Here is a 27,565-nt window from a genome sequence, read left to right as displayed (position 1 = left end):
TGGGCAATTTCTGCATCTTCACCCCCTCTGCCCTCATCTGGCTTGGTGCTGGCTCTCTCCGAGTCCTCTGGGCCCCTGGGCCAAGGCAGACTAGATCCAGCTGGATATTTATAGTGCTGCTACATGAGGGCAGCTAGTGGGAGCAGGTGGTTTCTGATATGGGGAAAGGAAGCTATTTATACCGGGAGTTGGATGAAAATTAGCCAGAGGGCAGGCTGCAGCCATAGTTGGTGTTCCTTGTCCTCTCGTCGCTGGGGAAAGTTCTCGGGATCCTCAGGTGAAAATATCTCTCAGTCTCGCTGCCTAGACAGTTCAATTCAGCAGATGCTGGTGGAGCACCTGGTGCTGGGTGGGCCCTGAGATGAGTAAGACAGGCCCCTCTCCTCGTTATAGTCCAGGAGGGGAGACCTTGTGAAAGTAAAGCGTGATGATGTGGTCCATCTCTGCCCGCTGAGAGCGCCACGGGAACACAGACACCAACGTGATGGAGGCTGCTGGGCCTTGGGGAATGGAGATGGGGTGGGGAGAGGGGAAGGAGTGGTCAGGGAGGACCACAAGGCCATGACTGCTAACCTGGCTTGGTGGGATGGACAGGAAAGGTCCAGGGAGGAAGGAATAGAATTCAGGGTGTGGAGGTTTTGCAGCCTGACCTGGTGCATTCTGGGAACATCCAGAAATCAGACGTGACCTGAGGGGAGAGGGGCTTCCTGAGGGATTTCGGAGGAGAAGGCTGAACAGGTGAGCAGGGCTGGGCCAAAAAGGGTCATTGTCCATGCCCAGGAATGCGCACTAATGCCAACTTCGCCTTCAGTCAGGAGGAGCTGGCAAAGCTTTCTAGGCAGGGAAGCGGTCGTTATTCCAGGGAGCAGGGGAAACTGTGGCTCTGTGAGCAAGTTCCTCCTGTGTCTCTGGTGGCACCACGCCTGGCACAGCCGGTACAGCATAAATGCTTGTTGAAAGAGCAGACTCACCAGTCTACACCCCTGTCTGGAGGTAATGTGTGCAGACCATCCATGAGATGAGTCCAGGCAGACTTGCTGGGTGCCAGATGGCGGCTGCAGGCACCGTCCCCTCCAGCCCCTTAGGCAGGTCCAAGCCTCCCCAAGGTTTCTTCCCATCACACTTCTCTGCCCCGCAGTCCAGCTCTGCCCTGCCCCTGCTCTGATTCTGCCTGTTGCTTTATCTCCACCTTGGCATCCACCCTGGCACAGGTGTGGCCTCAGGCCTTCTATCTGAAACCCAAGTAATAATCATAACAACAACCAAAGACACTTCTGTGTGCTCTGGCTGAAGGTTTGGGGAGTTGAAGCAAGTTTACAAACGCTAACAACTTAAAACGGAGTATTAGCCTTCTGCTTGTTCTTAAACCTCCGTAAGCCATTTCTGCCTTCACCCCACTTCTTGCTCTCCCTCCAGGCTTCTCCCCTTCTCTCTCTTCCCAAAGGCCTGTTCTTTGATTATGCGGGATAGTTTAAGGGGTTTGGGGTTTGGTTTGGTTTCTTGGTCTCGTTTCCTGCGAACTCTGACCGGTTCGCCTTTCACCCTTTAGTGGTGTACTTTCGTAAACAAAGACCTTTTGTTCCCTAAGAAGAACGCTGGTCCCATAAGGTAAGAAAGTCATTTTTCCCATATCACAGCATGATGGAGCAGCTGTGTGATTTAGTTTATACCTGGCACCATAGGGGACAAGAAAAATAAGAACTGTCCTTGGGGCAAACGTTGGAAAAGGACAACGATTCTTTGCTTGACCAAATGTTTTCAGACTCCTGAACCTTCTAGGCCCATCTGTGCCCTTCCTTGTAAAATCCAGTTTTAGCAAGAACCCTGCTAAGTCAGTTCAGCAAGAGCCCCCCAACCCTTGGTATCTGATTAGTTTCTTATACCCCACTAGCCCCAAGGGCTGTCTGCCCACCCTGGCCTGTTTTCAGCAAGAATCCTCTGAGGTCCAGAACTCCCCTAACCCCTGATGTTTCCTCTTAGGAATTTTCCACCCACCGACCCCACCCCTGCTCCTTGGCTATAAATCCCCACCTGCCTGCGCTGTGTTCAGAGCTGAGACCAATCTCTCTCCCACTGCAAGACCCCACTGCAGGGGTCCCTGCACCCATCACCACGGCCCCCCTTTGAATAAAGTCTGCTTTCCCGTCTTCAACAACTGTCATTGAATAATTTTTTCTTTAGCAGGAAGAAAGACTTAACCTAGAGCACTTTGACTTGGTATTTAATCACATGTTCCATGGGTGGCCACACTGTATAAAGTGTAGAAAGCAGGGGTGAAACATGCCCATGGTGCTTCGAGCAGACAGGAAGGGAAAAGCGCTCTTCCCCATGACCTTGTATGGGAAGAATTAACACTCCAGGGCAGCTAATTGGTTTTCAGAGATGGAGCTGATGGAGGGAAGAGGAGGGGCTCACTGGGTCAGCTCTGGGGATGAGGAAGAGTGGGGAAGGGCGATGACGAAATGGGGAAGGTGGAAAGAGAAGCCGTTTGGAGGAAGGAGAAAATATAAGTTTTAAATGTATGAAGTAGGAGAAGCCAAGAGGCAGCCACTCAATCTGTGAACAAGAAGTGCCCAGCAGCACCAAGGCCAGGGCTGGAGAATGCTCTGGACCAGCAGGTGTGGGCTGTGCTCAGCAGAGAATGTCTCCAGGGGCAGCACCTGGTCCTCAGCCCCCAGGGGGTGTCAAATTCTCGGTGTGCCTTGTCTTAGAGGGATTGGGAACTTGCTGAAAGTTCTGGTATGTTCCCGACCCTTCGATGTTTGACTCAAACTCTTGGTTTCTTCTTGGAATGCTTCAAAGGTTTTCAATGCAAATCCAGACTTTTCCTCCCTCACTTATATATTTCTGTCCCATATCCACTTGGCTTGGTCAGGGCTTAGCAGAGGAAGCGAGGAAACACACAAGCTGGGTGCCACCGGTCAGGCCACTCTGAGCAGCGCCCCCACCCACCATGATTCAAGGTAATGAGGCCACTTTGGAGGAGCCTGAGAGACATGCACTAGGACAAGCACGCAGAGATGTGAAAAAGGCTACAATGCAAGTAAGTGTCTTTGTGATAAAGCAATGCCAATCCCACCAGAGGCAGACACAGGACCCAAGGTATAAGAGGACGGTAAGAGAGAGGCCCCAGGTCTGCAGGGCTTGCTGGGCCCTGAGGACAGGTCACAGATGAGCAAGGAAATGCAAAAACACCAGGGCAAAGGTGGCAAGTGTTTCATAAAGCAAATCTATATTTCATTTAAAGGCCATCTGGGGGCTTCCCTGGCAGTCCAGTGGTTAAGACGCCATGCTTCCACTGCAGGGGGCATGGGTTCGATCCCCGGTCCAGGAACTAAGATCCCACATGCCATGTGGTGCAGCCAAAAAAAAAGGCCATCCATTGGTCATTCATTCTAAGAGTAAACAATTCCTTGGGAGGAGCTTTCGTTTTCAAAAATGATCAGCTCGGGGCTTCCCTGGTGGCGCAGTAGTTGAGAGTCCGCCTGCTGATGCAGGGGACACGGGTTCGTGCCCCGGTCCGGGAAGATCCCACATGCCATGGAGCAGGTGGGCCCATGAGCCATGGCCGCTGAGCCTGCGCATCCGGAGCCTGTGCTCCGCAACGGGAGAGGCCACAGCAGTGAGAAGCCCGCGTACCACAAAAAAAAAAAAAAAAAAAAAAAAAAAGATCAGCTCAGCATCACTGATCATTAGAGAAATGCAAATCAAAACCACAATGAGGTATCACCTCACATTGGGCAGAATGACCATCATCAAAAAACCTAGAAACAATAAGTGCTGGAGAGGGTGTGGAGAAAAGGGAACCCTCCTGCCCTGTTCGTGGGAATGTAAACTGAAACAACCACTACGGAGAACAGTATGAAGGTTCCTTAATAAACTAAAAATAGAACTACCATATGATCCAGCAATCCCACTACTGGGCATATACTCAGAGAAAACCATAATTCAAAATGATACATGCACCCCAATGTCCATTGCAGCACTATTTACAATAGCCAGGACATGGAAGCAACCTAAATGTCCATTGACAGATGAATGGATGAAGAAGATGTGGCACATATATACAATGGAATATTGCTCAGCCATAAAAAGGAACAAAACTGAGTTATTTGTAATGAGGTGGATGGACCTAGAGTCTGTCATACAGAGTGAAGTAAGTCAGAAAGAGCAAAACAAATACCACATGCTAATGCATATATATGGAATCTAAAAAAATGGTATTGATGAACCTAGTGGCAGGGCAGGAATAAAGATGCAGACATAGAGAGCGGACTTGAGGACACAGGGGGTGGGGAGGGGAAGCTGGGATTAAGTGAGAGAGTGGCATTGACATATATACACTACCAAATGTAAAATGGATGGCTAGTGGGAAGCAGCAGCAAAGCACAGGGAGATCAGCTCTGTGCTTTGTGACCACCTAAAGGGGTGGGATAGGGAGGCGGGGAGGGAAGCTCAAGAGGGAGGGGATATGGGGACATGTGTATGCATATGGCTGATTCACTTTGTTGTACAGCAGAAACTAACACACCATTGTAAAGCAATTATATTCCAATAAAGATGAAAAAATATTTTTTAAATGATCAGAATAGGGACTTCCCTGGCAGTCCAGCGGTTAGGACTCCTTGCTCTCACAGCCGAGGGCACGGGTTCAATCCCTGGTCGGGGAACTAACATCCCCGCAAGCGGTGCAATGCAGCCAAATTAAAAAAAAAAAAAAAAGAATAGTATGTGTCTGTTGCCCTTAAAGTTCTTGCTTGGCAAAGCAAGAAGTCAGAAACATTAAGTCCTTCCAATTAAAAAGGAAAACAATGGCTCTGGGAGGCCGTGAACTTGAGGGTACCTCTCCTTTGCCCAGCTTGGCACCGGTAAGCGAGGCCCTCTGCAGGGAGAGCTCCAGAAGGAAGGCCTTCAGGGAGAAACAAGTTTTTCTGACTTCTTTCTGAGAACGAGACCGAGCTTCCTTTTCTCTCCACGCCCCCAGCCCCGCAACAATCACCACATGAAATCTCTGTTGTAAAAATGTCCCAGGGCAAAAGCTTGCTCAAACTAGGCTCAGGGGCATGGCGTGCGTGCACAGAGGCCGGTCCCATCCAGGCCGGTGGTGGCCAGAACACAGATCCCAGGGGACCAAGGGCTAAGCTGACCTGTAGAGGCGCTGTTTGAAACCAGAGCTGCTTTTCCCATCCAGGGCCCCCAGCCAACCCAGGAGTGGCCTGAGAGCTCTGCAATTAAAGTATTAGATTGTGACGCCTCCTGGGCCGTCCTCCCCAACGTTCTGGGCTCCCTGGAGCAGGTGGGTGGGGACCAGGTGGGAAAGCCACCCGTATTCAGCGACATGGAGCCCAGTGAGGCCAGAAACACCCATGGGTGGAAGAGGCACAGTGAGACCGGCCACCTGGGGAAATAGAAACAACACAGACCCCCGGGCCAAGAACGTTGACTGCTCTAGGGCCTGGCTTCTGCGGCCCGAATGTGAACTGCACTGACGGGCAGAATGGGGGTGGGGGGGGAAGGGACCACCCCTGATTGCATCCTTGTGACTTTTACACACACAGGTGCTCACACAGGTGTACACACACCGTTTTGTGGTACGACCCCCTCCCTCCGCTCACCTGGTGGGAGAGTTGAGATCCCTCTCCAAGGACTCCTGGGCTGGGCTTCCCCAAAGAGTATCTGAGCAGTTTTCACTCATGGGGCCCATCACAGGGAGTACTGTGACAATGGAGAGTCTGTCCTTGGACACCCTCCCCTGGCGCCCCTGCAGAGGACTGTGGCCCACCCCCTGTGTGGCTGAGCTCTTCCGTCCTGGTCTCCTTAGAACAACCAACAGCAGCACCAAGAAGGAAAAGGTCTTGGTGTAGTTTCTCGGCGTAGCAGCTGCATCCAAGATTAACAGGTCTGTAAACAGGCTCGTTTTAGAGAAAGGCTCCATTTTTTCAGATGTACTTTTTTCAGATCTCTGTACCACTGAAGATCCCAAATGGGGTTGATGCTGTCCTTGGAAAAGGGGGAAATTATTCTTGAGTCATCAAATGGAATGGAAACGAAGAAGGAAACCCCGTTTGTGGTCTGTTGTTCAGTACAAGAGTTGGTTATTTGATCGAAGAGCCCTTGTCGGGTCCGCTGAGTTTTCTCTCATAAAATCGTCAGGCTCCCCAAGAGGCAACCTTGATGCCGGTGAGTAGTTTGCAAAATGGTGATTGTGAGAATCTGGAAGGCAGGTGCACCCACTTTCCCAAGCCTCTGAAATCTGGAAGCGAGACCAGGGGAGCAGTAAAGGAATGTGGCGCCCTCTGGCGAGAGCGGATCCAAACATCCCTCCCGAGTGCCCAGAGTGGGCGCCCGCGGGCTCGGGCCTTTGTCTCCTAAGGCCCAGCATCTTCCCACCTTTGTGCAAAACCCAAGATGACTAGTTTTGCATGTGGCCCTTCGGAGTCTGCATCCTCGGGCAGTGTGGAGCTGACGTGGTTCCATCTTGGAAGACCTAATTCCAATTTTGGCCAAGTGGGGAGGGAAGTGTTTATCCCAGGGGAGATACACAGACCATGGAGGGGCTGAGATCACGGAAAGCCAGACGACCGAGGGGTCCAGGCCTTGTGGTCCCAAACGCTGCCCACAAGACTCAGGCAAGGAAGCCATAACCGGCCAGCTGTCACTACTGGGGGCCCAGGGTTTTCCTCCAAGATAAGGAAGGACCGGGTAGTCACCAGGAAGCCTCCAAGTTGAACCAAGCATCTCTGTCCATCTGGGATCAGAGCACTTGTCAGATATGATTTCAGAAATTCTCAGGGAAGATTCAAAACAAAAGCCACATGCTTGTTAAAGGGCCTGTTCTCAGAACAACCCAACACCCGGACTCGTCTTCTGGGTCAAGTGGAAAAGTTTGCGAAAGGCCAAAGAAGGTGGATTCTGTGCTTCCCAGGCCCCAGTTAAAGCCTAGAGGAAGTTATAGGGAGTGAGCTCTGGATGCAGCCCCGACGCTGCAAGAGCCTCTCCAGGCTCAGATTTACACGCCTGACATTTCCAGGTCCCAGACCGAGATTCCATTCAGGGGCGGATGATTTGATTCCCGTAAATAACATATGTGGCTGCGCAGCGTTGATCAGGGGATCTGGGCGTGAACCGCGAGTCACCGGGGATCCAACAGGAATTTCTCTCTCCGCCATATGTGTTATTTGGAAGCTGAGCTCCTTCCAAGCATTCTGATATTCCTTGGAGGACTTGGCCACAGACTCAGAGCCAGGCAAGAGGGGCTTCGGTGGACCCTGACACGTGGAGGAGGCCGGCGCCCACCTCCTGCAGAGGGTTTGAAGGTCCTTGAGTCTGGACTCTAGGAAGGCCCAGAAGGGACCCTGAGAAAGAAACTCAGAAGATTCCTTCACAACATTATGGGCCCCACTAGAGACAGTCTGAAGCTTGCATGTACTCTGTGGCCTTAACATGCCAGATTTTACATAGTTTTTTTTTTCTGGAAGTACAAGAACACCAATGAGCAAACTTGAAAACATCCTTGTACTTTCAGTGAAGCAGGGAAGCAAAAGCTTTCTCAGATTCAGAGCCTTGGTGGTTGTGCTTGGGGGGGAGTCTGCCCTCCAAGGAGGGACTTGGGCTTGGGGGGAAGAGGCCTCCACACTCCCTTCCTCCCTCTGATGTGTCCATCCATTCTTTTTGGGGGGGGGGCGTGCCGTGTGGCATGTGGGATGTCTAAGCTCCCCAACCAGGGATGGAACCCGTGCCCCCTGCATTGGGAGCACAGAGTCTTAACCAGTGGACCACCAGGGAAGTCCTAATCCATTCTTCATCTTTGTGATGTCTACGGCTCTCACCCCTATTCACTTTTTTCTTATTCTTACTTTGGTGACCTATACATTTTTTATTGAGATATAATTCACACACAATTCACCCTTTTAAACTTATACAGTGCAGTGGTTTTTAGTATATTCGCAGAGTTGTGTAACCATCACTACAATCCATTTCAGAACATTTTTATCACCCTAAAAGGAAACCCTGCACTCTTTACCCATCATCCCCTAATCTTCCCATCCCCTCTAGCCCTAGACAGACACTAATCTACTCTCTGTCTCCATGAATTTGCCATTTTGGACATTTCATATAAACGGGATCATACAATATTCTGCTTTTTGTATCTGGCTTCTTTAGTTAATATTTCAAGGTTCATCCATGTTGTAGCATACATCATTACTTCATTTCTTTTTAGGTATGAATAATTTTCCATTGCATGGAAATACCACATTTTATTTATCCTTTCACCAATTTGATGGCCATTTGGGTTGTTTCTAATTTTTGGCTATTATGAGTAATGCTGCTATGAACATTTGTGAACACAATTTTGTTTACACATAGGTTTTCATTTCTCTTGGGTAGATACCAAAGAGTGGAATTGCTGGATTATATGGAAACTCTATGTTTAATCTTTCCAGGAACTTCCAGGCTGTTTCCACCCCTAGTCACTTTACATCTAAGAGTTGGTCAGTCATATCTGGCAAAACAATAACAGAATCACCGGACCTTTCCAGAAAGATTCTAAACAAGTACTAGGGTTAAATTTCAATTTTAGCTAAGAAAGTTGGCTAACCGGCTGCTTTGGTTAGATGAAATCAATGGTAATACTTTTTAAAAATCCCATTTTGTTTTAACTTTTGCTGAGAAATATGCTAATTCAATTTGGCACGTTATAATTTCATCCCTTAGAAAGAAGGGAACAGGGAAGATCATCTGACTTTCCTTGTCAGCTAGGATGCACCATCTTCAAGGATCGCTCATCCATTCACTAATATTTTTTTAAATGGAGTATAGTTGATTTACAATGTTGTGTTAGTTTCAGGTGTACAGCAGAGTGATTCAGATACACATATATATATGTATTCTTTTTCAGATTCTTTTCTGCTATAAGTTATTACAAGATATTGAATATAGTTCCCTGTGCTGTACAGTAGGTCCTTGTTGTGTATCTATTTTATATATAGTAGTGTGTAGCTGTTAATCCCAAACTCCTCATTTATCCCTCCCTCCGCCCTCACTAGCACTAATTAAGGGCCAGTTGCAGGTCAGGCCTGGGGGCTGGGTGCTCCAGATCCACAGGCGAACAAAATAAAAAGACAGTGTCTTTCCCTCCCTGGGCTAAGTTGTAGTATGGCAGAGAGAGTCAGACAAAGCAGACAAAATTATTTCTTTGAAGGTAACAGAGGAATGAGAGAAAATTACAAAGGTGTTGGGTGGCCGGGGGTAGGGGTGGGCTGCTTCAGACAGAATGGTCTGGGAATTCCCTCTGAGGAGGTGGATTAGTTTTGCTGCCATAACAAGTTACCACAAATTCAACAGTTAAAAACAATACCCATTTATTCGCTCTCAGTTCTGTAGGTCAGGAGTCTGGTTGGGCTCACCTGGGTTCTATGCTTAGGATCTCACACGGCCAAAATCATGGTGTTGCCTGGGCAGGGCTCTTCCCTGAAAGCTCTCAGAAAGAATCCACTTCCAAGCGCATTCCAGTTGTTCACAGAATCCAGTTTCTTGCAACCATAGGACTCTGTCTTATTCTGTTGGAGCTGCTGTAACGGAATACCATAGACTGGGCGGCTTACACAACAAACATCTACTTCTCACAGTTCTGGAAACTGGGAAGTCCAAGATCAAGGCGCCAGCAGATCCAGGGTCTTGTGAGAGGTCACTTCCTGGTTCGTAGACATCTCTCTTCGGGCTGTGTCCTCACATGGCAGAAGGGGGCCAGGGAGCTCTCGGGGGGTCTCTTTTATAAGGGCACTAATCCCATCCCTGAGGGCTCCACCCTAATCACCTCCCTAAGGCCCCACCTCCAAACACCACCACACTGAGGACTAGGTTTCAACATCTGAATTTAGGGGAACACAAACATTTAGTCTATAGCAAGGACTGAAATGGGAGTTCCCTGGTGGTCCAATGGTTAGGACTCTGCACTTCCACTGCAGGCACCACGGGTTCGATCCCTGGTCTGGTAACTAAGATCCCGCGAGCCCCGTGGCTCAGCCAGAACAAAACAAAGGCAAGGACTGAGGTACTATCTTCTGGGTGGTGTCAGCAGAGGGTTGGTTACTCTCAGCAACTCTGCAGCACCCACATTCCTTCTCACGTGACCCCTCTATCTTCAAAGCAACAGTAGTATCCAGTCTTCCTCGTACCTTACAGCCCTCGACTTCTTCTGCCACCAGCTGGAGAAAGCACTCTGCTTTTAAGGGCTCGTGTCTTCCCACCTTAAGGTCAGCTGTGTCATAGAACATCACACAACAGCAGGAGTGATGTGATGTCTCCTCATATTCACAGCTTCCAGGGTTTAGGACATAGAATGGGGAAGGGCATGTTTAAAATTCTGCCAAGAACAGAGGTTTATTTGTTTGTTTGACCTAGCGATTATTATATATTTTAAATTAATTTTTATTGGAGTATAGTTGATTTACAATGTTGTGTTAGTTTCTTCTGTACAACAAAATGAATCAGTTTTACAACATATATCCACTCTTTTTTAGATTCTGTTCCCATATAGGTCATTACAGAGTATTGAGTAGTGTTCCCTGTGCTATACAGTAGGTCCTTATTAGTTACCTATTTTATGTATAGTAGTGTGTATATGTCAATCCCAATTTATCCCCACCCAGTCCCCCCTGGTAACCATAAGTTTGTTTGTTACGTCTGTGGGTCTATTTGTGTTTTGTAAGCAAGTGCATTTGTACCATTTTTTTAGATTCCACATATAAGCAATATCATATGATATTTGTCTTTGTCTGTCTGACTTACTTCCCTCAGCATGACAATCTCTAGGTCCATCCATGTTGCTGCAGATGGCATTATTTCGTTCTTTTTTATGACTGAGTAATATTCCATTGTATGTATGTACCACATCTTCTTTATCCATTCCTCCATCGATGGACACTTAGGTTGCTGCCTTCTCCTGGCTATTGTACATAGTGCTACAATGAACATGGGGGTGCAAGTATCTTTTCAAATTATGGTTTTCTCTGGATATACGCCCAGGAGTGGGATTGCAAAAGCAGAGGTTAATGCTGAGACCTGGAGCAGGAGGAAGAGGTGAACATGTGGGCATTGGAGGCAGCATCCTCTCTGGGGGAGGAAGGTGCTTGGTCTGCATGAGGGATGGAAAGGCCAGCGTGGGCTTCAGGAAAGCATGTGATGCGGAGCATGGCTGGAGAGGGGGTGAGCTGCAGGGCGAGACCCTCTCAACCATCAGGGTCGTGGTAGACAGCCATGGACAGGACAGCGCTGGAAGTAAGCCAAGCCCAGGACACTTGGAGGAGACTGCCTTTGAAAAGTAAACCCCTGAAATCGCTTTTTTTTTAAAAAAATAGCTTGGGCTTCCCTGGTGGCGCAGTGGTTGGGAGCCCGCCTGCCGATGCAGGGGGCGCGGGTTCGTGCCCGCGCCCCGGTCCGGGAACATCCCACATGCCGCGTGAGCGGCTGGGCCCGTGAGCCGTGGCCGCTGAGCCTGCGCGTCCGGAGCCTGTGCTCCGCAGCGGGAGATGCCACAACAGTGAGAGGCCCGCGTACCGCAAAAAAAAAAAAAAAAAAAATAGCTTGATTAAGATATAACTGACATGCAATACATAGTTAAAGTGTACAATTTGAAAACCTTTGACATACGTATACATCCACGGAAACACCTCCACAATCAAGCTAATGAACATATCCATCATGCCAAAAAGTTTCCTCAGGCCCCTTATTAGTTCTTCCTCCTACCGCTTCTGCTCCCCCATCCCCAGGCAGCCACTGATCTGTCACTATAGATTGGCTTGCATTTTCTAGAGTTTTACATAAAAACAATCATACAGTATTTTGTGGAATGAATTGTACCCCCCTTCCCAAATTCATATGGTGAACTCCTGACCCCCACGACCTCAGGGGGACTTCCCTGGCAGTCCAGTGGTCAAGATTCCATGTTTCCACTGCAGGGGGTGCAGACTTATCCCCGGCTGGGGAACTAGGACCCTGCATGCCGCACGGTGCGGCCATTAAAAAAATATATTAAAACATAAAAATTGAACAAATGTAAAATATAAAACTGGGAAATAGTGTCTTTAAGAGGTAATTAAGTTAAAATGAGGTCATTAGAGGGCCCTAATCCAATATGACTGGTGTCCTTATAAGAAGAGGAGATCAGAATACAAACACACACACACAGGGATGACCATGTGAGGACACCAGAAGGAGATCCATCTATAAGCCAAGGAGAGAAGCCTGGGAAGAAACCAGACCTGCCAATGCTATGATCTCAGACTTCTAGCCTCCAGAAATGTGAGAGAATAAATTTCTGTTGTTTAAGCCACACAATCTGTGGTACTTTGTTATGGCAGCCCTAACAAATTAATATAAGTATGTGTGGGTTTTTTTCTTTTTTCATGAGGCATAATTATTTTGAAATTCATCTATGTTTTTGCATGTATCACTAGTTCATTTTTTTTATTGTTGAGCAATATTTCATTGTACAGATACACAATTAATTTATCCACTCACCTGTTGATGGAGGCTCAGGTTGTTTCCAGTTTTTGATTATTATAAATAATGCTGCTATGAACATTTGTTTTTGTATGGACATATATTTCCTTTTCCTTTGGATAAATTCTTAGGAGTAGAATGGCTGGGTCATAAGGCTGGTGTATGTTTAACTCTTTTTAAAACTGCAAAACTATCTTCCAAAGTGGTTGTACTGGGCTTCCCTGGTGGCGCAGTGGTCGAGAGTCCACCTGCCGGTGCAGGGGACGCGGGTTCGTGTCCCGGTCCGGGAAGATCCCACATGCCGAGAAGCGGCTGGGCCCGTGAGCCGTGGCCGCTGAGCCTGCGTGTCCGGAGCCTGTGCTCCGCAACGGGAGAGGCCACAACAGTGAGAGGGCCGCGTACCGGAAAAAAAAAAAAAGTAAAAAGAAAACAAAGTGGTTGTATTATTTTTCATTCCCACCAGAAATATATGACAGTTCCAGTGGCTCCTCATCTCCATCACTTGGCATGGTCAGTCTTTTTAATTTTAACCATTCTAATAGGTGTGTAGCCGTATCCCAGTGGTTTTAATTTGCAGTTCCCTAATGAATAATGATTTTAGTATTTTCTCATATGCTTATTGACCATCCAATAAGAAAAATACAAGCTTATTAAACAAAATAAGCATTATTTATTTGTTCAAATATTTCACCCATTTTTAATGGGTTGTTTTGTTAACTTTTGAAAGTTCTTTATATATTTTATCAGACATATGATTTGTAAATATTTTCGACCAGTCTGTGGCTTGTCTTCAGTCTCTAACAGTGTCTTTCAAAAAAATAGAACTTTTAAATTTGGATAAGCTCAGTTTTTTAATTTGTTATTTTATGGATTGTGCTTTTGGTGCCATATCTAAGAAATCTTTGCCTAACCCAAGATTACAGGGTTTTCTCCTGTGTTTTCTTCTAGAAGTTTATAGTTTTAAGTTTTACATTTAAGTCTGTTTGAGGTTAATATTTTTAAATGATGCAAGTTATGGATCAAGGTTCTTTTTCTTTTTTTTTTTTTTTTTTTTTTTGGCATATGGATATCCAGTTGTTCCAGAACATTTGTTAAAATGACTATCCTTGGGCCTCCCTGGTGGCGCAGTGGTTGAGAGTCCGCCTGCCGATGCAGGGGATACGGGTTCGTGCCCCGGTCTGGGAGGATCCCATATGCCGCGGAGCGGCTAGGCCCGTGAGCCATGGCCGCTGGGCCTGCGCATCCGGAGCCTGTGCTCCGCAACGGGAGAGGCCACAACAGTGAGAGGCCCACATACCGCAAAAAGAAAAAAAAAAAAAAAAAAAAAAAAAAAAAAAAAAGACTATCCTTTTTCCATTGAATTGCCTTTGAACCTTTGTTGAAAATCTGTTGTCCATGTTTGTTTGGTTCTATTTCTGGGCTCTCTATTCTGCTTCACTAATCTATTTGTCTTTACACTAATACCACACTGTCTTGATTACTGTAGCTTTACAAGACTTATAATCAGGTGGTGTGAGACCTCCTCCTTTGCCCTTCATTTTCAAAGTTGTTTTGGCTATTCTAAGTCCACTGCATTTCCATTTGAATTCTAGAATCAGTTTGTCAATTTCTACCCCAAAAAAGCCTGCTGGAACTTTGACTGAGATTGCATAAAATCTACAGACCAATCTGAGAATTAAAAACTTGACAGTATATTTTAAATTAAGATATCATTTACATACCATAAAGTTCACCATTTTAAAGTGTACAGTTCGGTGGTTTTTAGTATGCTCACGACATTGTGTAACCATCACCACTGTCAAATTCCGGCACATTTTCATCACCGCAAAAGGAAACCCTGTACCCATTAGCAGTTAATTCCCATCACTCCTTCCCCCAGGCAACCACTAATCAACTTTCTGTCTCTATGAATTTGCTTCTTCTGGATATTTCATATCAGTGGAATCATACAACATGTGACCTTTTGTGTCAGGCTTCTTTCACTGAGCAGATTGTTTTCCAGGTTCATCTAGGTTATAACAGACATCTTAACAATATTGATCCACAGCACCTAAATCAACGGAGAGGTAGACCAACTTGGGACAGTTTGCAAAAACCTCTTTTAAAAAATCATTCGTTTATTATGAGAAACATGGAAATTATTTACACGATGAAAAGATTTCAGAACTTCAGTGGAATGGGCAACTTCACATGATGCCACTTCAATAGTGAAGTATTTCAGTCTACATATTTTCCAAGAATGTCACCATCTCTAAATAAGAAGTAATCCTTGTCATCTAGAACTACTTTGGTGCCTCCACATTCTAGTAGAACTTTAACTCCAACTTTAACGCTAACTGGTTGACTCTCTCCACCCTTTCCTTTAGAGCCCAATCCAACAGCTACTACTGTTGCTTGCAATACTTTCCCCTGAGATTTTTCTGGAAGCATAATCCTCCTTTGGAGAAAACGCTTTTTAGAATGAACCCCCTGGAATCATCTTTTGTAACATATATATCTGCTTATATATCTTACTCAAAGTAAACCATGTGATTCGTTTCTGGTTAACTGAGGAGACAGCTGGCTGGTTAAATAAAATCATTGAACTTTAGAACTGACGGGAAACTCAGAAATTGTGCAGTGAAGAGGTTGCAAACTGGTTGCCCAGAGGCCAACTTGGCAACCGGAGGTGTTTGTGTGGCCTATACAGGATGTCCTTAATTTGTGAGCCAACATTTCAGAATTTGGGAAGTTTCACAAAAAATTCTTTAAAAAATCAGACGTCTGGCAGCCCAGGGCCCGCATTTTGCCTGGAGGTGATGGGCTGGCTGAGGGGAGGAGCCTCTTTTCCAGATCTCCTTGGTCGTCACCATCCCACAGGCCACCTGTGTCCCCAGACCTGCCCCCTTCCCTGTCAGGTTATCTACCCTGCCTGTAAAGAGTTGAGTTTGTTCCTCCCCTAATAGTCAGTCTCTCCTTTTTATAGATAAACCCCGGGGAGGTTACCCCATTTTGCAAATAGTGAGTTAGGGGCAAACCATGAATGCTGACATTGAAGCCTGTGCCTTTTCCTGCTGTGAACATCCCCTCCACCAAGGTGACCGGCTTATCCCAGTTTTAGAACATAAAGTCCTGTAGGCCGGAACCCTCTCAGTCCCAGATAAACCGGGATGGTTGGTCACCCTCCCTCTCACTTCCCATCCTTCTCTCCCAACAAAAAACATAACACGAGGGAATTCCCTGGTGATGCAGTGGTTAGGACTCAGTGCTTTCACTGCCCGGGTTCGATCCCTGATCGGGGAACTAAGATCCCAAAAGCCATGCCGTACGGCCAAAAAACTAATAATAATGATAGGACAGAATGCAATAAAGTGGAGGTTTTTTGACCTAAGACTTCACCTTTCCTCTGGTCGGCCTGCTGGGCCAGACGTGGTGCTGCTGTTAGCACCGCCAACGCTGGCTGCTTCCTGGTCCAAGCGGTGTGCGGTGGTGCCATCCTGACAACAGTGACTGCGGGGGACATTCTGGGCTTCCAGGGGCCGCGCGGCTGACACCAGGCCTGGTGATGGAGTCCACCTGGCACTGAGGGGCCTGGGTCCCCGCTGCCAGCAGCACGGTCACCCTTGCTGCCAGATGGCAGTGCGCACCCCTGTTCATGATTAGGTGGCTGCCTGCACTGGGAACCCAGCACGCCGATGAGGAAAGCTGTGAAGAGAACATTGTTATTTGACTTCTCATACTTTCCCAAGTAAATATGACACTCACTGCTGCTTGAATTACTAATGCCTTGGATGTGAGGGCCGAAATCTGTTCCCAAACAGACTCCTCTTTTTTTTCCGCTGTCACCTAGGCGCTCGGCATTGTTGTCGAAATGTTTTCCTGGTCTCACCCATCCTCGTAACTCAGTACATTCCCTCGGAGAGAACTTGGCACTCGGGAAGCCCGGATGGCCCAGCAGCCTCACTGCCCAGCGCCTCAGCTCCAGCTCCGTCCGCATCCAGCAGGCAGCTTGCCGCGGGCAGGTGACCCCACTGTCCTGTGATCGACTGCAAAAGGCAGCGGTGGAGAGGCAGACACAGACCCTTTCCAAGGAGACACTGCCTTGCACAGGCAGCTTCAGGTAGAAAGGAAAGGACCCTGCCGGACACACGACCTCCAGGCCCCACTCTGGGGCACTTAACTCCTTCCTTGGGCCACCTGGGGACAGCCAGAGAAGGTTCCTGGACCCAAGGGGCTCTCGGGTCTCTGCTGTCTTTAGTACTGCTTAGAAAAGTTAGTAAACAGATGGTTTGGTTTAGAGAAAATATGCAGCCAGGGTTATTAAAAAGAAAAAAAAAGCAGAAAAATGAGGAGAGGAAAGGGAAAGGCAGGAAGACTTGTACACAGCAGGACCGGTGACAGCTCGTAAATCCCAATGCCACTGGTTCTGCGTGTGTCTCTGGCTGGGCTTACTGGGTCCTCACTGAGCCCACCTGTCCCAAAAGAAGCCCCAATAAAACCAATCGCAGGTAGAAAACGCCCTCCTCCCTCCTCACCATCCCACACGTACCCATGACACTGGTCGGATGGGGCTGGGGGCTCTTAGAGCCAGAGAGGTCACGTGGGCTGCCCTCTGGAGGGGCCGGTCACACCATGGCTGGTCACAGGGAAGCTGTCCCTCCGCAACGGTGAGGGAAGATGAGCAGCCTCGGACATGTCCCTGAGCGAAAGGAACTGAGACCATGGATTTCCTGTGGGAATACCGAGGACGTAGTGGGCGGAGGGCTTGGTTACGTCCCTGGTGGTGACCTCAGCCGGGATAAAGCTGCCAGCCCACTTGGATCCTGAGAGCCTTCCCTCAAGGAAAAGCCCAAGACGTGTGGGCTCAGGATTGAACCACAGGACGGAGACTCTTAAGCGAGGAGGGGGCAGAGATGCCCCGTACCCCCTCCAGGAACCCCCTTCCCACGCCCTCAGCATCTCCCGGAGGGTGACATCGGGCTGCCAGGATACAGTGGGTTGGGGGAGGGGGGAGCACAGGGAAGAGGGAGGATCCAGGTGTGGCGCCGTCTTCATGTCAGCCGCGTAGTATTCCAACCCAGCTCCAGAGGAAACTTGTCCCACATCTAAGGCAGAGAAGCCACGAGGTGCCAAAAGAAGCAAGGTGCAATTCCTAAGGATCTGTAAGGAACTGAAAAGAGCGAGGCTTCTGCACTCAGGGTCTCATACAAGGTGGGCAGAGGTTTCTCTCTCTTACTTCCGCTAAAGCAACATACATGGGAATAGGAAGAGGACAGGACCTGCAAGGAGCTGGGAAGGGGGCCCCAGGCAGATGCAAACAGCAGGGACCACTCCAGGTCAGCCCAGGGTGGGGCAGAGGGCAGTCTAAGGCAAGGCTGCTCCCAGTGTGGCCCACAGACCTGCGCTGGTCAGCGAACAGCATGCCCACAACCCACAGAATAAGTATAGAAATCGAGAGTCAGCACTCAGAAACTTCTATATGCCTCTTGCCCCTCGTTAGGTTTGTCCTGTTAGATTTTGTGAAATGCAATTTTGTAACCATTGAGTCTAATAATAAGAAAAGAAGTGGGAGCTTGTATTTTGGATGGCTTTTATTTCTTCCATTTCTTTTTCTCACCTGTGTCACGGCTATTGTATTTCACAAAGGCAGCAGTCTGTGATGGCTTGGAAATGTTGAAAACTGGTCCTTCTCTGCAGATACTCACTGGCCCAAGGGATGTGAAGCACCAAGAAAAAAACCCTCCTCAGGACTTCCCTGGCGGTCCAGTGGTTAGGCCTCTGCACTTCCACTGCAGGGGGTTCGGGTTCGATCCCTGGTCGGGGAACTAAAATCCCGCAAGCTGACCCCCCCGAATAAGAAAGAGAGAGAGAGAGAGAGAAAGAACCCGTTCCTCAATCCTGGGACAGAGAGTGAAATCCGCGCGGCAGCAGGGGCTACACAGGGGTACGGAGCCCAGGACTGCCAACCCCACCAAGACACCCAGGTTAGGGTCATCCCTGCCCTGCCCCGGCCAGGCATAAAAACAAGGGCGATCAGAGCCAGCCCTGCAGTGGCAAGGTTCACTGGACAGTAAAGAGGATGTGGGTGCCCCCAGCGTCCTGCCACGAGACACGAGGACTTCTGGGAATGGGACTCTGGAGACCCACTGGGCAGGCTTTGTCGTGACCCTGCGGCCCCCTCCTTTCTCCCATCATGCACGTCAGGTGGAGACTCGAGATCCACAGCACAAGGGAAAAGGATGCTGTGGCTTTTTTTCTAATAACAGACCACCCCCACCCCATTCTCTACATGCTCTCCGTCCCTGTCCTGACACCCACATGGCCTGTGGGACAGGGAAGGTGTCTTCTCCTCCTCTGCGTTCTCTCCTCCCCAGAATGGTGGTGAGAAGGGCCACGGGAACCTCCTAGAACCTAAACGTGTTGTTGGCTTCAACCCAAGATGGAACATAGCGTACACTTCCCTCTATGTGAAGTACAAAAACAGGCAAAACTGTGAGCCGCTAGGATCATGGTCACCCTGGGGGTATAGTGACGAGGGGACAGGGGACCTTTGGAGGGGCTGCTCTTGTTGGGGTGCTGGTGAAAGGGAGAGTTCACTTTGCAGAAAAAAAAATTGGACCGTTATAACTTGTCCACTTTCCTCATGCACATTATGCTTCAATAAAACGTTGGAAGAACCTCTCGTTTCCAACCATAATGGTGAAAACAAAATAAAATATCGGGGCAGAGTCTTGCTCGATTCTCTTCCTGTTGTGTGAAAAGCGCCGAGTCGTAGGCCCCCCGAAAAGAACAGTTACCCTGTAAGAGAAGCTGGGATCTGATTTTTGGGTCACCGTTTTCCCAGGTGGTCGGGGGGGTGGGGGGACGGTTGACTCATTTTCCTCGCTCCCCTCCTGCCCTTGTCCCCTCCATGTGGGGCTGGCCGGGGGCCGAGGGCTGGGAGATTGGGGCTGTTGCCTTGGTAATGCTTAAATATTGGCTTCAGGTTATGATGGTAAAATAAATAAGCAGAAGCCTTGGGGAGCTCTAAGTGGCCCTGCCCAGTGTTCCAGATGCCTGTCAAAGCCCTTGCGAGGACTTGGACTTGGCTCACCAGCAGAGAAGCATGGAGCTCTCTCCTGGGGGACGGAGCACAGGTTAGGGGCTGCGTGTGCCCCGGATACTCAGGGACCCTTCACCATACTAGATGCCCGGTCTCGACAGACTGTCCTAAAATCCTTGCTCACGGTCGTGTGGTGATACAGAGGCCAAGAACCCCAATCCAGAGCCTCGGGAAAACTTTCTCTCTGAAGGTGGAGTGGGCACAGAGGAAATTCATGGAGCTCAAATCACTGCTGAAGGTAAGATATATTCACTTTCAGAAGGTGAGGGCCAAGAAAATAACAGTTGTTTCTAGAGCCCAGAAGCCACAATGCCCTGACTCGGGGGTGGGGGCGGGGGGGGGACACCTCCAGGACCCAGGAGCAGGTGAGCCGATATTTGCAGCAGTGGCTGAGAAGATGACGACCCTGGTCCAGGAAGTAGAACAGAACTTTGCCCAAGATAAATTCTCCATTCCAATTCCGGCTCTGTTGCCGAGAAGCTCTTTGACTTGGAGGTGTATAACAGGTCCTTAGCAGCTCTGGGCCTCAGTTTCCCCATCTGTAGGCCATTATTTTTATAGACGGAGGCGAGAGAGAGAGAGAGAGAGAGAGAGAGAGTGGGACTCCAGCCCAGGGAACTGTCCCTGCGAAGCTCATCCCATCACACTCTCCCCGGGCAGCTGTGGCAGATGTGCAGTGCGTATTCCAGGATTTACGATGCGGCTGCCCTCGGGGAAGTGGAAACTGTTCGCCTCGCCCATTCCGAAGCATCCAAATAATAAACCTCCACTGAAGTCTTGGCTCAGGCGGTCTGCTTGTCCTGCTGTGTGTGCAAGGGAGGGAAGAGCACACAAGCTTGGGCAGGGGTGGGGTGGGGACAGCTCCCTCTGGGCAACGTTGAAGCATGGGGGCGGTGCTGGGAGGGACCCTGAGTGTTTGACACCAGCATTAGGTCACCACTGTCTTGCCCCTGGGGTGTGATATGTCAGCAGGCAGCCATTGGCCCAACCGCCATGATTCACGGGGCTGCATTCCTCGCCCTGGGCCAGGGCTGCCCTTCCCGGCCCTCTCCTTGGTGCTGCTCCCTCCCGGCTCCCTGCCCAGGCTCCAGCCTTTGGAAGCCAGGAGGGAGTGGAGCGAGGCAGTGCACCAGCAGGGCCGGGCCCCGACACACTGGGGATGCTCCTTTTGACCGGTTGGTCCTCTGCAGAGCCACGGGCTGCTCCCTGAAAATTTATTGCCCTCTCTGCTGTTCCGTCTACACAGTGATTGAGCCCCTTCTGTATGCTGTGTGTCAAATGCTCGAGGTGATGACTGTCCTTTGAGGGAGTGTTTTTGTTTCCCAGGGTGCCCATTACAAATGACCATGAACGGGGTGGCTTAAAGCAACAGAAATTCTTTCTCTCACAGTTCAGGAGGCCGGAGGCTGGAAATCAAAGTGTTGGCAGTCCATGCTCCCTCTGAAGGCTGCTGGGGAGAATCCTCTCTGGCTTCCTCCAGCTCTGGGGGCTCCAGGTCTTCCTTGGTTATGGCCACATCACTCCCCTCTCTGCCTTGTCTTCACATGGCCTTTTCTACTCTGTGTATATCTCCGTGTGTCCTCCTCTCCTTTTCTTTCTTTCTTTTTTAAAATTAATTAATTAATTAATTTTATTCTTTGGCTGCACTGGGTCTTCGTTGCTGCGCGGGGGCTTTCTCTAGTTGCGGCCAGCGGGGGCTACTCTTCATTGCGGTGCGCAGCCTTCTCACGGCGGTGGCTTCTCTTGTCGCGGAGCATGGGCTATAGGGTGCACGGGCTTCAGTAGTTGCTGCACGCAGGCTCAGTAGTTGTGGCACATGGGCTTAGTTGCTCCATGGCATGTGGGATCTTCCCAGACCAGGGCTCGAACCCGTGTCCCCTGCGTTGGCAGGCGGATTCTTAACCACTGCACCACCAGGGAAGTCCCCTACTCTCCTTTTCTTACAAGGACACCAGTCATCAGACTTAGGGTCCACCCTAAATCCAGGCTGATGTCATCTGGGGATCCTTAACTAATGACATAGGCAAGGACCCTGGTTCCATATAAGGTCATATTCGGAGGGCCTGGGTGGACATGAATTTCGAGAGCCCCCTTTTTAGTTTTTTCATTTTTGTACTTTTTGCCTACACCGTGCAGCTTGTGGAATATTTGTTCCCCCACCAGGGACTGAACCCGGGCCCTCAGCAGTGAGAACACGGAGCCCTAACCACTGGACCACCAGGGAATCCCTGAAGGACCCCTTTTTAGAGATGAGGAAACCGGGGACCAGGGAAGCAAGGTGGTTGGTCCGGAGTCCCCCCAGCTGGAAAGTGACGGAGCGGAGTCAGGATTCAAACTCAGGCCCCATGGCCCCAGGAACCACTGTAATATTTCTGCCGGAGACCAGCATCTGCAAGAATTCCTACCCTGCACGTCCAGGCAGGAGGTAAAACAAGTAGGAAATCCTCAGCTTTGGGGAGCAAAACACTGTCCCATCCTCCAGTCACTCTCTAACTTCAGCTGGTGAACAAATCCCCGAACGGAGTTTGTAAAATCCCTCTCAGAGGTTCTGACCCAGTCAGCCGGATCTGCATTGCAAACAGGACCCTAAACCCCAGATGACCAGGTACACGTGATGGAGGTGGGTCCAAAACCATCCATGTCCTGAGAATCCCCGAAGCATCACTGAGATCAGACCCTGGGGTTAAGATCAGCCCGTCACAGCTCAAGGCAGGAGCAGGGAGCACAGCTCAGCCAGAGGGACCACTCCCCGTGTCTGTGCCAGATGAGCCCAGAGGGCCAGGCCTGCCAGGGACCAGAGGGCCTCTTCCCACCACAGCCAGCTGGTGCCGAGCAACCCAAGGAGGAGTGTTTGGATTCAAACTCCCATTCCTGAAGGAGCTAATGCAAGCTCATTCTGGGAGAGCCCCAAGGCAGCTCTGGGCTCTGCCCAAACCCCAGCATGGAGGATTTGGACAGGCCCAGAGAATGAGCCCAAACCCTCTTTCCCCTTTAGAATTCCAGCGCCAATAGCTTTTCCCCAAGACCAGCCCTTTCATAGTGGCGTCATCTGTGCACCCTCAGTGCCAAGCGATGATGGAAATCCGGCATTCCAAGCCTTCCCGGCCAATTGGAGCTGCAGCCTCGTACCCTAGGGAGTACAGCTCCTGTCCACCACCCAAAGCGGGGAGGAAAACAGGTACAGCTGGTGAACAAGACGTCCTTGGCACCTCATTAGAGCCCTCTGTACCAGGTCTCATGAAAAGACATGAGCTCAGCTTTTGGACCAACCACCCAGGTCTCCAGGGCCACTGCAGTGGGCAGTGGCCACACCCAGAATCACCTCTGGCTTAAAATTCACTGCAAGTCCCAAACCCTCTGAGGTTTAAGAAGGGAAAGAACAGGGAAAAAAGGAAGGAAAGGAGTCACACCATCCAGGCGGCCCTGTGAAATAAGGAAGCATCCCAGGATGCCCGGAGAGTAAACATCCACTGTGTTTGGGGTTCGTTTGTTTGTTTGTTTGTTTGTTTCTAACAAACATTTTTTTAATTGAGGTAAAATTGGTATATAACATTATGTTACAGATGTACAACATAGTAATTCGATATGTGTGTACACTACAAAATAATAGACCACAATAAGTCTAGTTCCATTATTACCATACAATCACGCCCCTTCGCCAATTTCACCCACCCCTCCCCCTTCCCCTCTGGTAACCTTTTATTTTGTATTAAGACATGGACCATCTATGTTCCTTTTTTTTTTTTTTTTTTGCAGTATGCGGGCCTCTCACTGTTGTGGCCTCTCCCGTTGTGGAGCACAGGCTCCGGATGCGCAGGCTCAGTGGCCATGGCTCACGGGCCCAGCCGCTCCGCGGCATGTGGGATCTTCCCAGACCGGGGCACGAACCCGTGTCCCCTGCGTCGGCAGGCAGACTCTCAACCACTGAGCCACCAGGGAAGCCCTATGTTCCTTTTTTTCTTTAACTTCCTTTTTTTTTTTTTTTGACTGTGCAGTGAAAGCACCAAGTCATAACCACTGGACCACCAGGGAATTCCCAACATGGACCATCTAAAAGTAGTGATGCTGGTATGTCCAAACCAGGTTTCTTCCTCTTCCCCATTGCAATTTATCTTTTCCTAATTTTCTTATTCCTCTTAGCACATTCAGGGTATAACACATTATCTTCTGGGTCTGGGGATGGGAAAGTGCAGGCAAGTAACGTAAAGAGAGATCATCCTCCAGGGAGTGTCAGGCACCCAGGCCTGACCCGCATGGAACTGCAGGCAAACCCAACCTTCTGTGTCTGCCAAGAGTGATCTGCCAGGGACCACACACCACTGGACAACAGAGGCTTGTGGCAGAAAGGACTCAACAGAGGTGGGAAGGAGCTGTGAATTCACAGCCTTAGGTTGAACGTTCTTGCAGCAATTCTTGACCATGCTGCCAACGTGGCTTCCTGAGCTGAAGTTATCACTCCAACCACAGTAGACCTTTCCTGCTCTCCCTCATCCTACTTTTCCGAACACCTGTTCTATTGGTCACCATCTTGCGTTTCCTTGAACGTGACTGCAATCTGGACTCCTGTGATGACTGAGGAATACACTGATCTTTTGCAGGATAAGCATGTTTCTGGAGTCTCAGATAAACCCCTATTTTCTGGCCATCGGTACAGTTCCATAAGGTGTTCCAGCTCACCTTATTAATTGGAAGCATCATGGTCGGCAAGGGATAAACTGGTTTACTACAACTAGATTTGGGGCAAGCCTTGAACTCTTCGTTTGTTTGAGGAGGATGAGCTTGATCATTTGTATTCGGTGGCTCCACACTGACTTCTTTTTATATATATATATATATATATATATATATTTTTTTTTTTTTTTTGCGGTACGCGGGCCTCTCGCTGTGGCCTCTCCCGTTGCAGAGCACAGGCTCCGGACACACAGGCTCCGCGGCCATGGCTCGCGGGCCCAGCCGCTCCGCGGCATGTGGGATCTTCCGGGATCGGGGCACGAACCCGTGTCCCCTGCATCGGCAGGCGGACTCTCAACCACTGCGCCACCAGGGAAGCCCTATATTTTTATTTATTTATTTATTTAGGCTGTGCCGGGTCTTAGATGTGGCACACGGGATCTTTGTTGTGGCACGCGGGATCATTTAGTTGCAGCATGCAGACTTCTTAGTTGCGGCACGCAGACTGCTTCTTAGTTGCGGCATGCATGCGGGATCTAGTTCCCTGACCAGGGATCGAACCCGGGCCCCCTGCATTGGGAGCGCAGAGTCTTACCCACTGGACCGCCAGGGAGGTCCCTCCACGTTGACTTCTGAAGTTGAAGAAACACCTGGTTCCCTTTGATGGTCTTCAACAAGTCCCTCATTCACTGGAATCAATATAAGAGTCACATTTTCCTCATCTCCTGCCTCTTCAAAGAAATTCTTCTCGTAATTTGGGTATGCCATTTTTCTGTGGTTTTTAAACAATTTTTTATTGAGGTGGGATTCACATAACATAAAATGAACTACTATAAAGTGAACAACTCAGTGGCATTTAGTACATTCACAGTGTTGTGCAAACACCACCTCTATTTGGTTCCAAAACATTTTTATCACACAAAAAGGAAACCCCCTGCCCATTAAACCACGATCACTCCCGTTCCCCCTCCTCCCAGCCCCTGGCAACCACCAATCTGCCTTCTGTCTCTGGATTTACCTGTCCTGGACATTTCATATAAATGGAGCCATACAATATGAAACTAGACATCTGTTGTTCGTAGCTGCCCAGCGCCCCATTTCCCCCTCTTCTGATCGCAGCGCCCACATTTCATTTTGGGGAAGCCACCCCACCGCTCCCCTAAGTCCACTTGGCTGCCCACCCGCTGCGTGCAGGGGCGGGCGCATGACTCAAACCTGGCGAATCAGTCAGCGTGATTGGTTCAGGGATGGGCTTGTGACTCGATCTCCCCCAATGAGAGCAGCCACAGGACTTCTGGAGCCAGTGGCTTCTCTGCTCGGCTCACTGAATCAGCCGAATGGGCGAATGGGGTTGCTGGCGGCCACCTTTGTCACCATGGAAGGAGTACCCACCTGGGAAAGAAACCCACCTGAAGGAAAGCAGAGACAAAGCACTGAACCCGCGCAAAGGGCACGTGTGTCCGAAGCAAAGAAAGCCAAACTGAGGGCGGGAGTTTGCAACAAAGCAAGGATTTTGTTGCAGGGCACCAAGCAAGGGAATGGGAGACAAGTCTCAGATCCACTCCAACTTGGTCTCTGAGTTAGGGATTTCTAAAGGGGAAGAACAAAGGAGCTGGGGTTAATCATCTTAATCATCTGTGGTCTATGTGTCTTTGAACCTGTGGTCTGTGAACCAGGGGGCATCTGTGTCGACATAATCTGTACAGGTCATCTTGACCTGGAAGGTATCCCAGAACATCACATAAACTGTGATGCTTATTGGAAAGCTGTGGCTCAAGGCACATGACCTTCACTATTCCTTATTAATTAGGCAAACGTGATCAAACAGGTATGGCTTAGGACAGAGAGGAATAAGAAGACCAAGAACAGAAACCTGGGTATTATTTTAATTATAAATTAGTCATTATAATGACTAATAAATTTTAATTATAATTATAAAATTTAAAATTATAAATTTTAATTATAAATTATTTAAATTATAAATTAGTCGGTTTCAGCGGGAGGCTGGTTCTTGTCCACACTGTCTGAGCACCTGGATTCAACTCTGCCTGAAGGTAGCACTATCCTCAAAACATTTCACTTTTGAAAGTCGATCGCATCCTTTTGTGATCAAGCTGATTGGAACTGGGTTTCTGATAAAGAGACCCAAACAATACATGTGGCATTTCACTCACCTGCCTTTGCATGCTCCCATCCTTTATGAAATAAAATACAACTCCTTAGCAAGGAACATACAGTCTTCCTGATGCAGCCGTCTCTTTCCTCCTTCATCTCTTTTTTTTTTTTTTTTTTTTTCCCTTTTTTGCGGTACATGGGCCTCTCACTGCCGTGGCCTCTCCTATTGCGGAGCACAGGCTCCGGACGCGCAGGCTCAGCGGCCATGGCTCACGGGCCCAGCCGCTCCGCAGCATGTGGGATCTTCCCGGACCGGGGCACGAACCCATGTCCCCTGCATCAGCAGGCGGACTCTCAACCACTGCGCCACCAGGGGAGCCCCCTCCTCCTTCATCTCTTGTAACACCCCCTCCTTGTTTAATATGCCAGCCACACAGTTCATACACACACACACACACACACACACACACACACACACAAAATGCTTTTCCTGCCTTAGGGTCTCTGCTCTTTCTGTCTCCTCTCTCCAGAATGCTCTCATCACCCCCACCCGACTCCCAAACACTTAACTCATCCCTTATTACTTGATTCAGGCATTACCTCCTCCAAAAAGCCTTCCCTGACTCAGTGCCCCACCTCTCCTCCAGCAGAAAGGCATGTCCCCCGGGCTCCACACAACCCTGCGTGCGATTCAGTCACAGATCTTGCCCACACATTGTTGTTCATTATCTGCCCATGTCTGGTCTCCACCCTGCCCAAATAGGGATCCTCCAGGGCCAAGTGTGTGCCTGGCTCTGCTGACAGTACAGTGCTTGGGCCACAGTGAGGCCGAACTGCTTTATTTTTCTTTTTTCTTTAGTTTTTTGGCTGTGTCGGGTGTTAGTTGCGGCATGTGGGGTCTTCGCTGAGGCCTGCGGGATCTTTTGATACGGTGCGGGCTCTTCGTTGCCCCGAGGCATGTGGGATCTTAGTTCCCCCGACCAGGGATCGAACCCGCATCCCCTGCATTGGAAGGCGGATTCTTTACCACTGGACCACCAGGGGAGTCCCTGAACTGCTTTAAAAGAAAGCTTATTTCCCAAGTTTTTCCCAAAGATTTAAATTTATGCAGCAGCCTTCATCCAGGCAAGCGTCAGCTCTGTTCTGTCCTGTACTTAAGGATGCAATGTCCAAATAGAGACACAGACATAGAAA

General features: G+C 49.2%; 1 pseudogene across 1 annotated transcript; it reads right to left on the bottom strand.

Annotated features, from left to right (window-relative positions):
• Nucleotides 1-23,252: 23,252 nt before the first annotated feature.
• Nucleotides 23,253-24,883, bottom strand: LOC308611796 (developmental pluripotency-associated protein 2-like; annotated as a pseudogene). Its single transcript has one exon. The product of its transcript is annotated as a developmental pluripotency-associated protein 2-like (transcript).
• Nucleotides 24,884-27,565: the final 2,682 nt, after the last annotated feature.

Source organism: Mesoplodon bidens, assembly GCF_964165515.1.
Source record: "Mesoplodon bidens genome assembly, chromosome: 2".
Classification (NCBI taxonomy): Eukaryota; Metazoa; Chordata; class Mammalia; order Artiodactyla; family Ziphiidae; genus Mesoplodon; species Mesoplodon bidens.
Note: the sequence above shows the minus strand (reverse complement) of the source record. Positions and strands in the feature narration are given on the sequence as shown.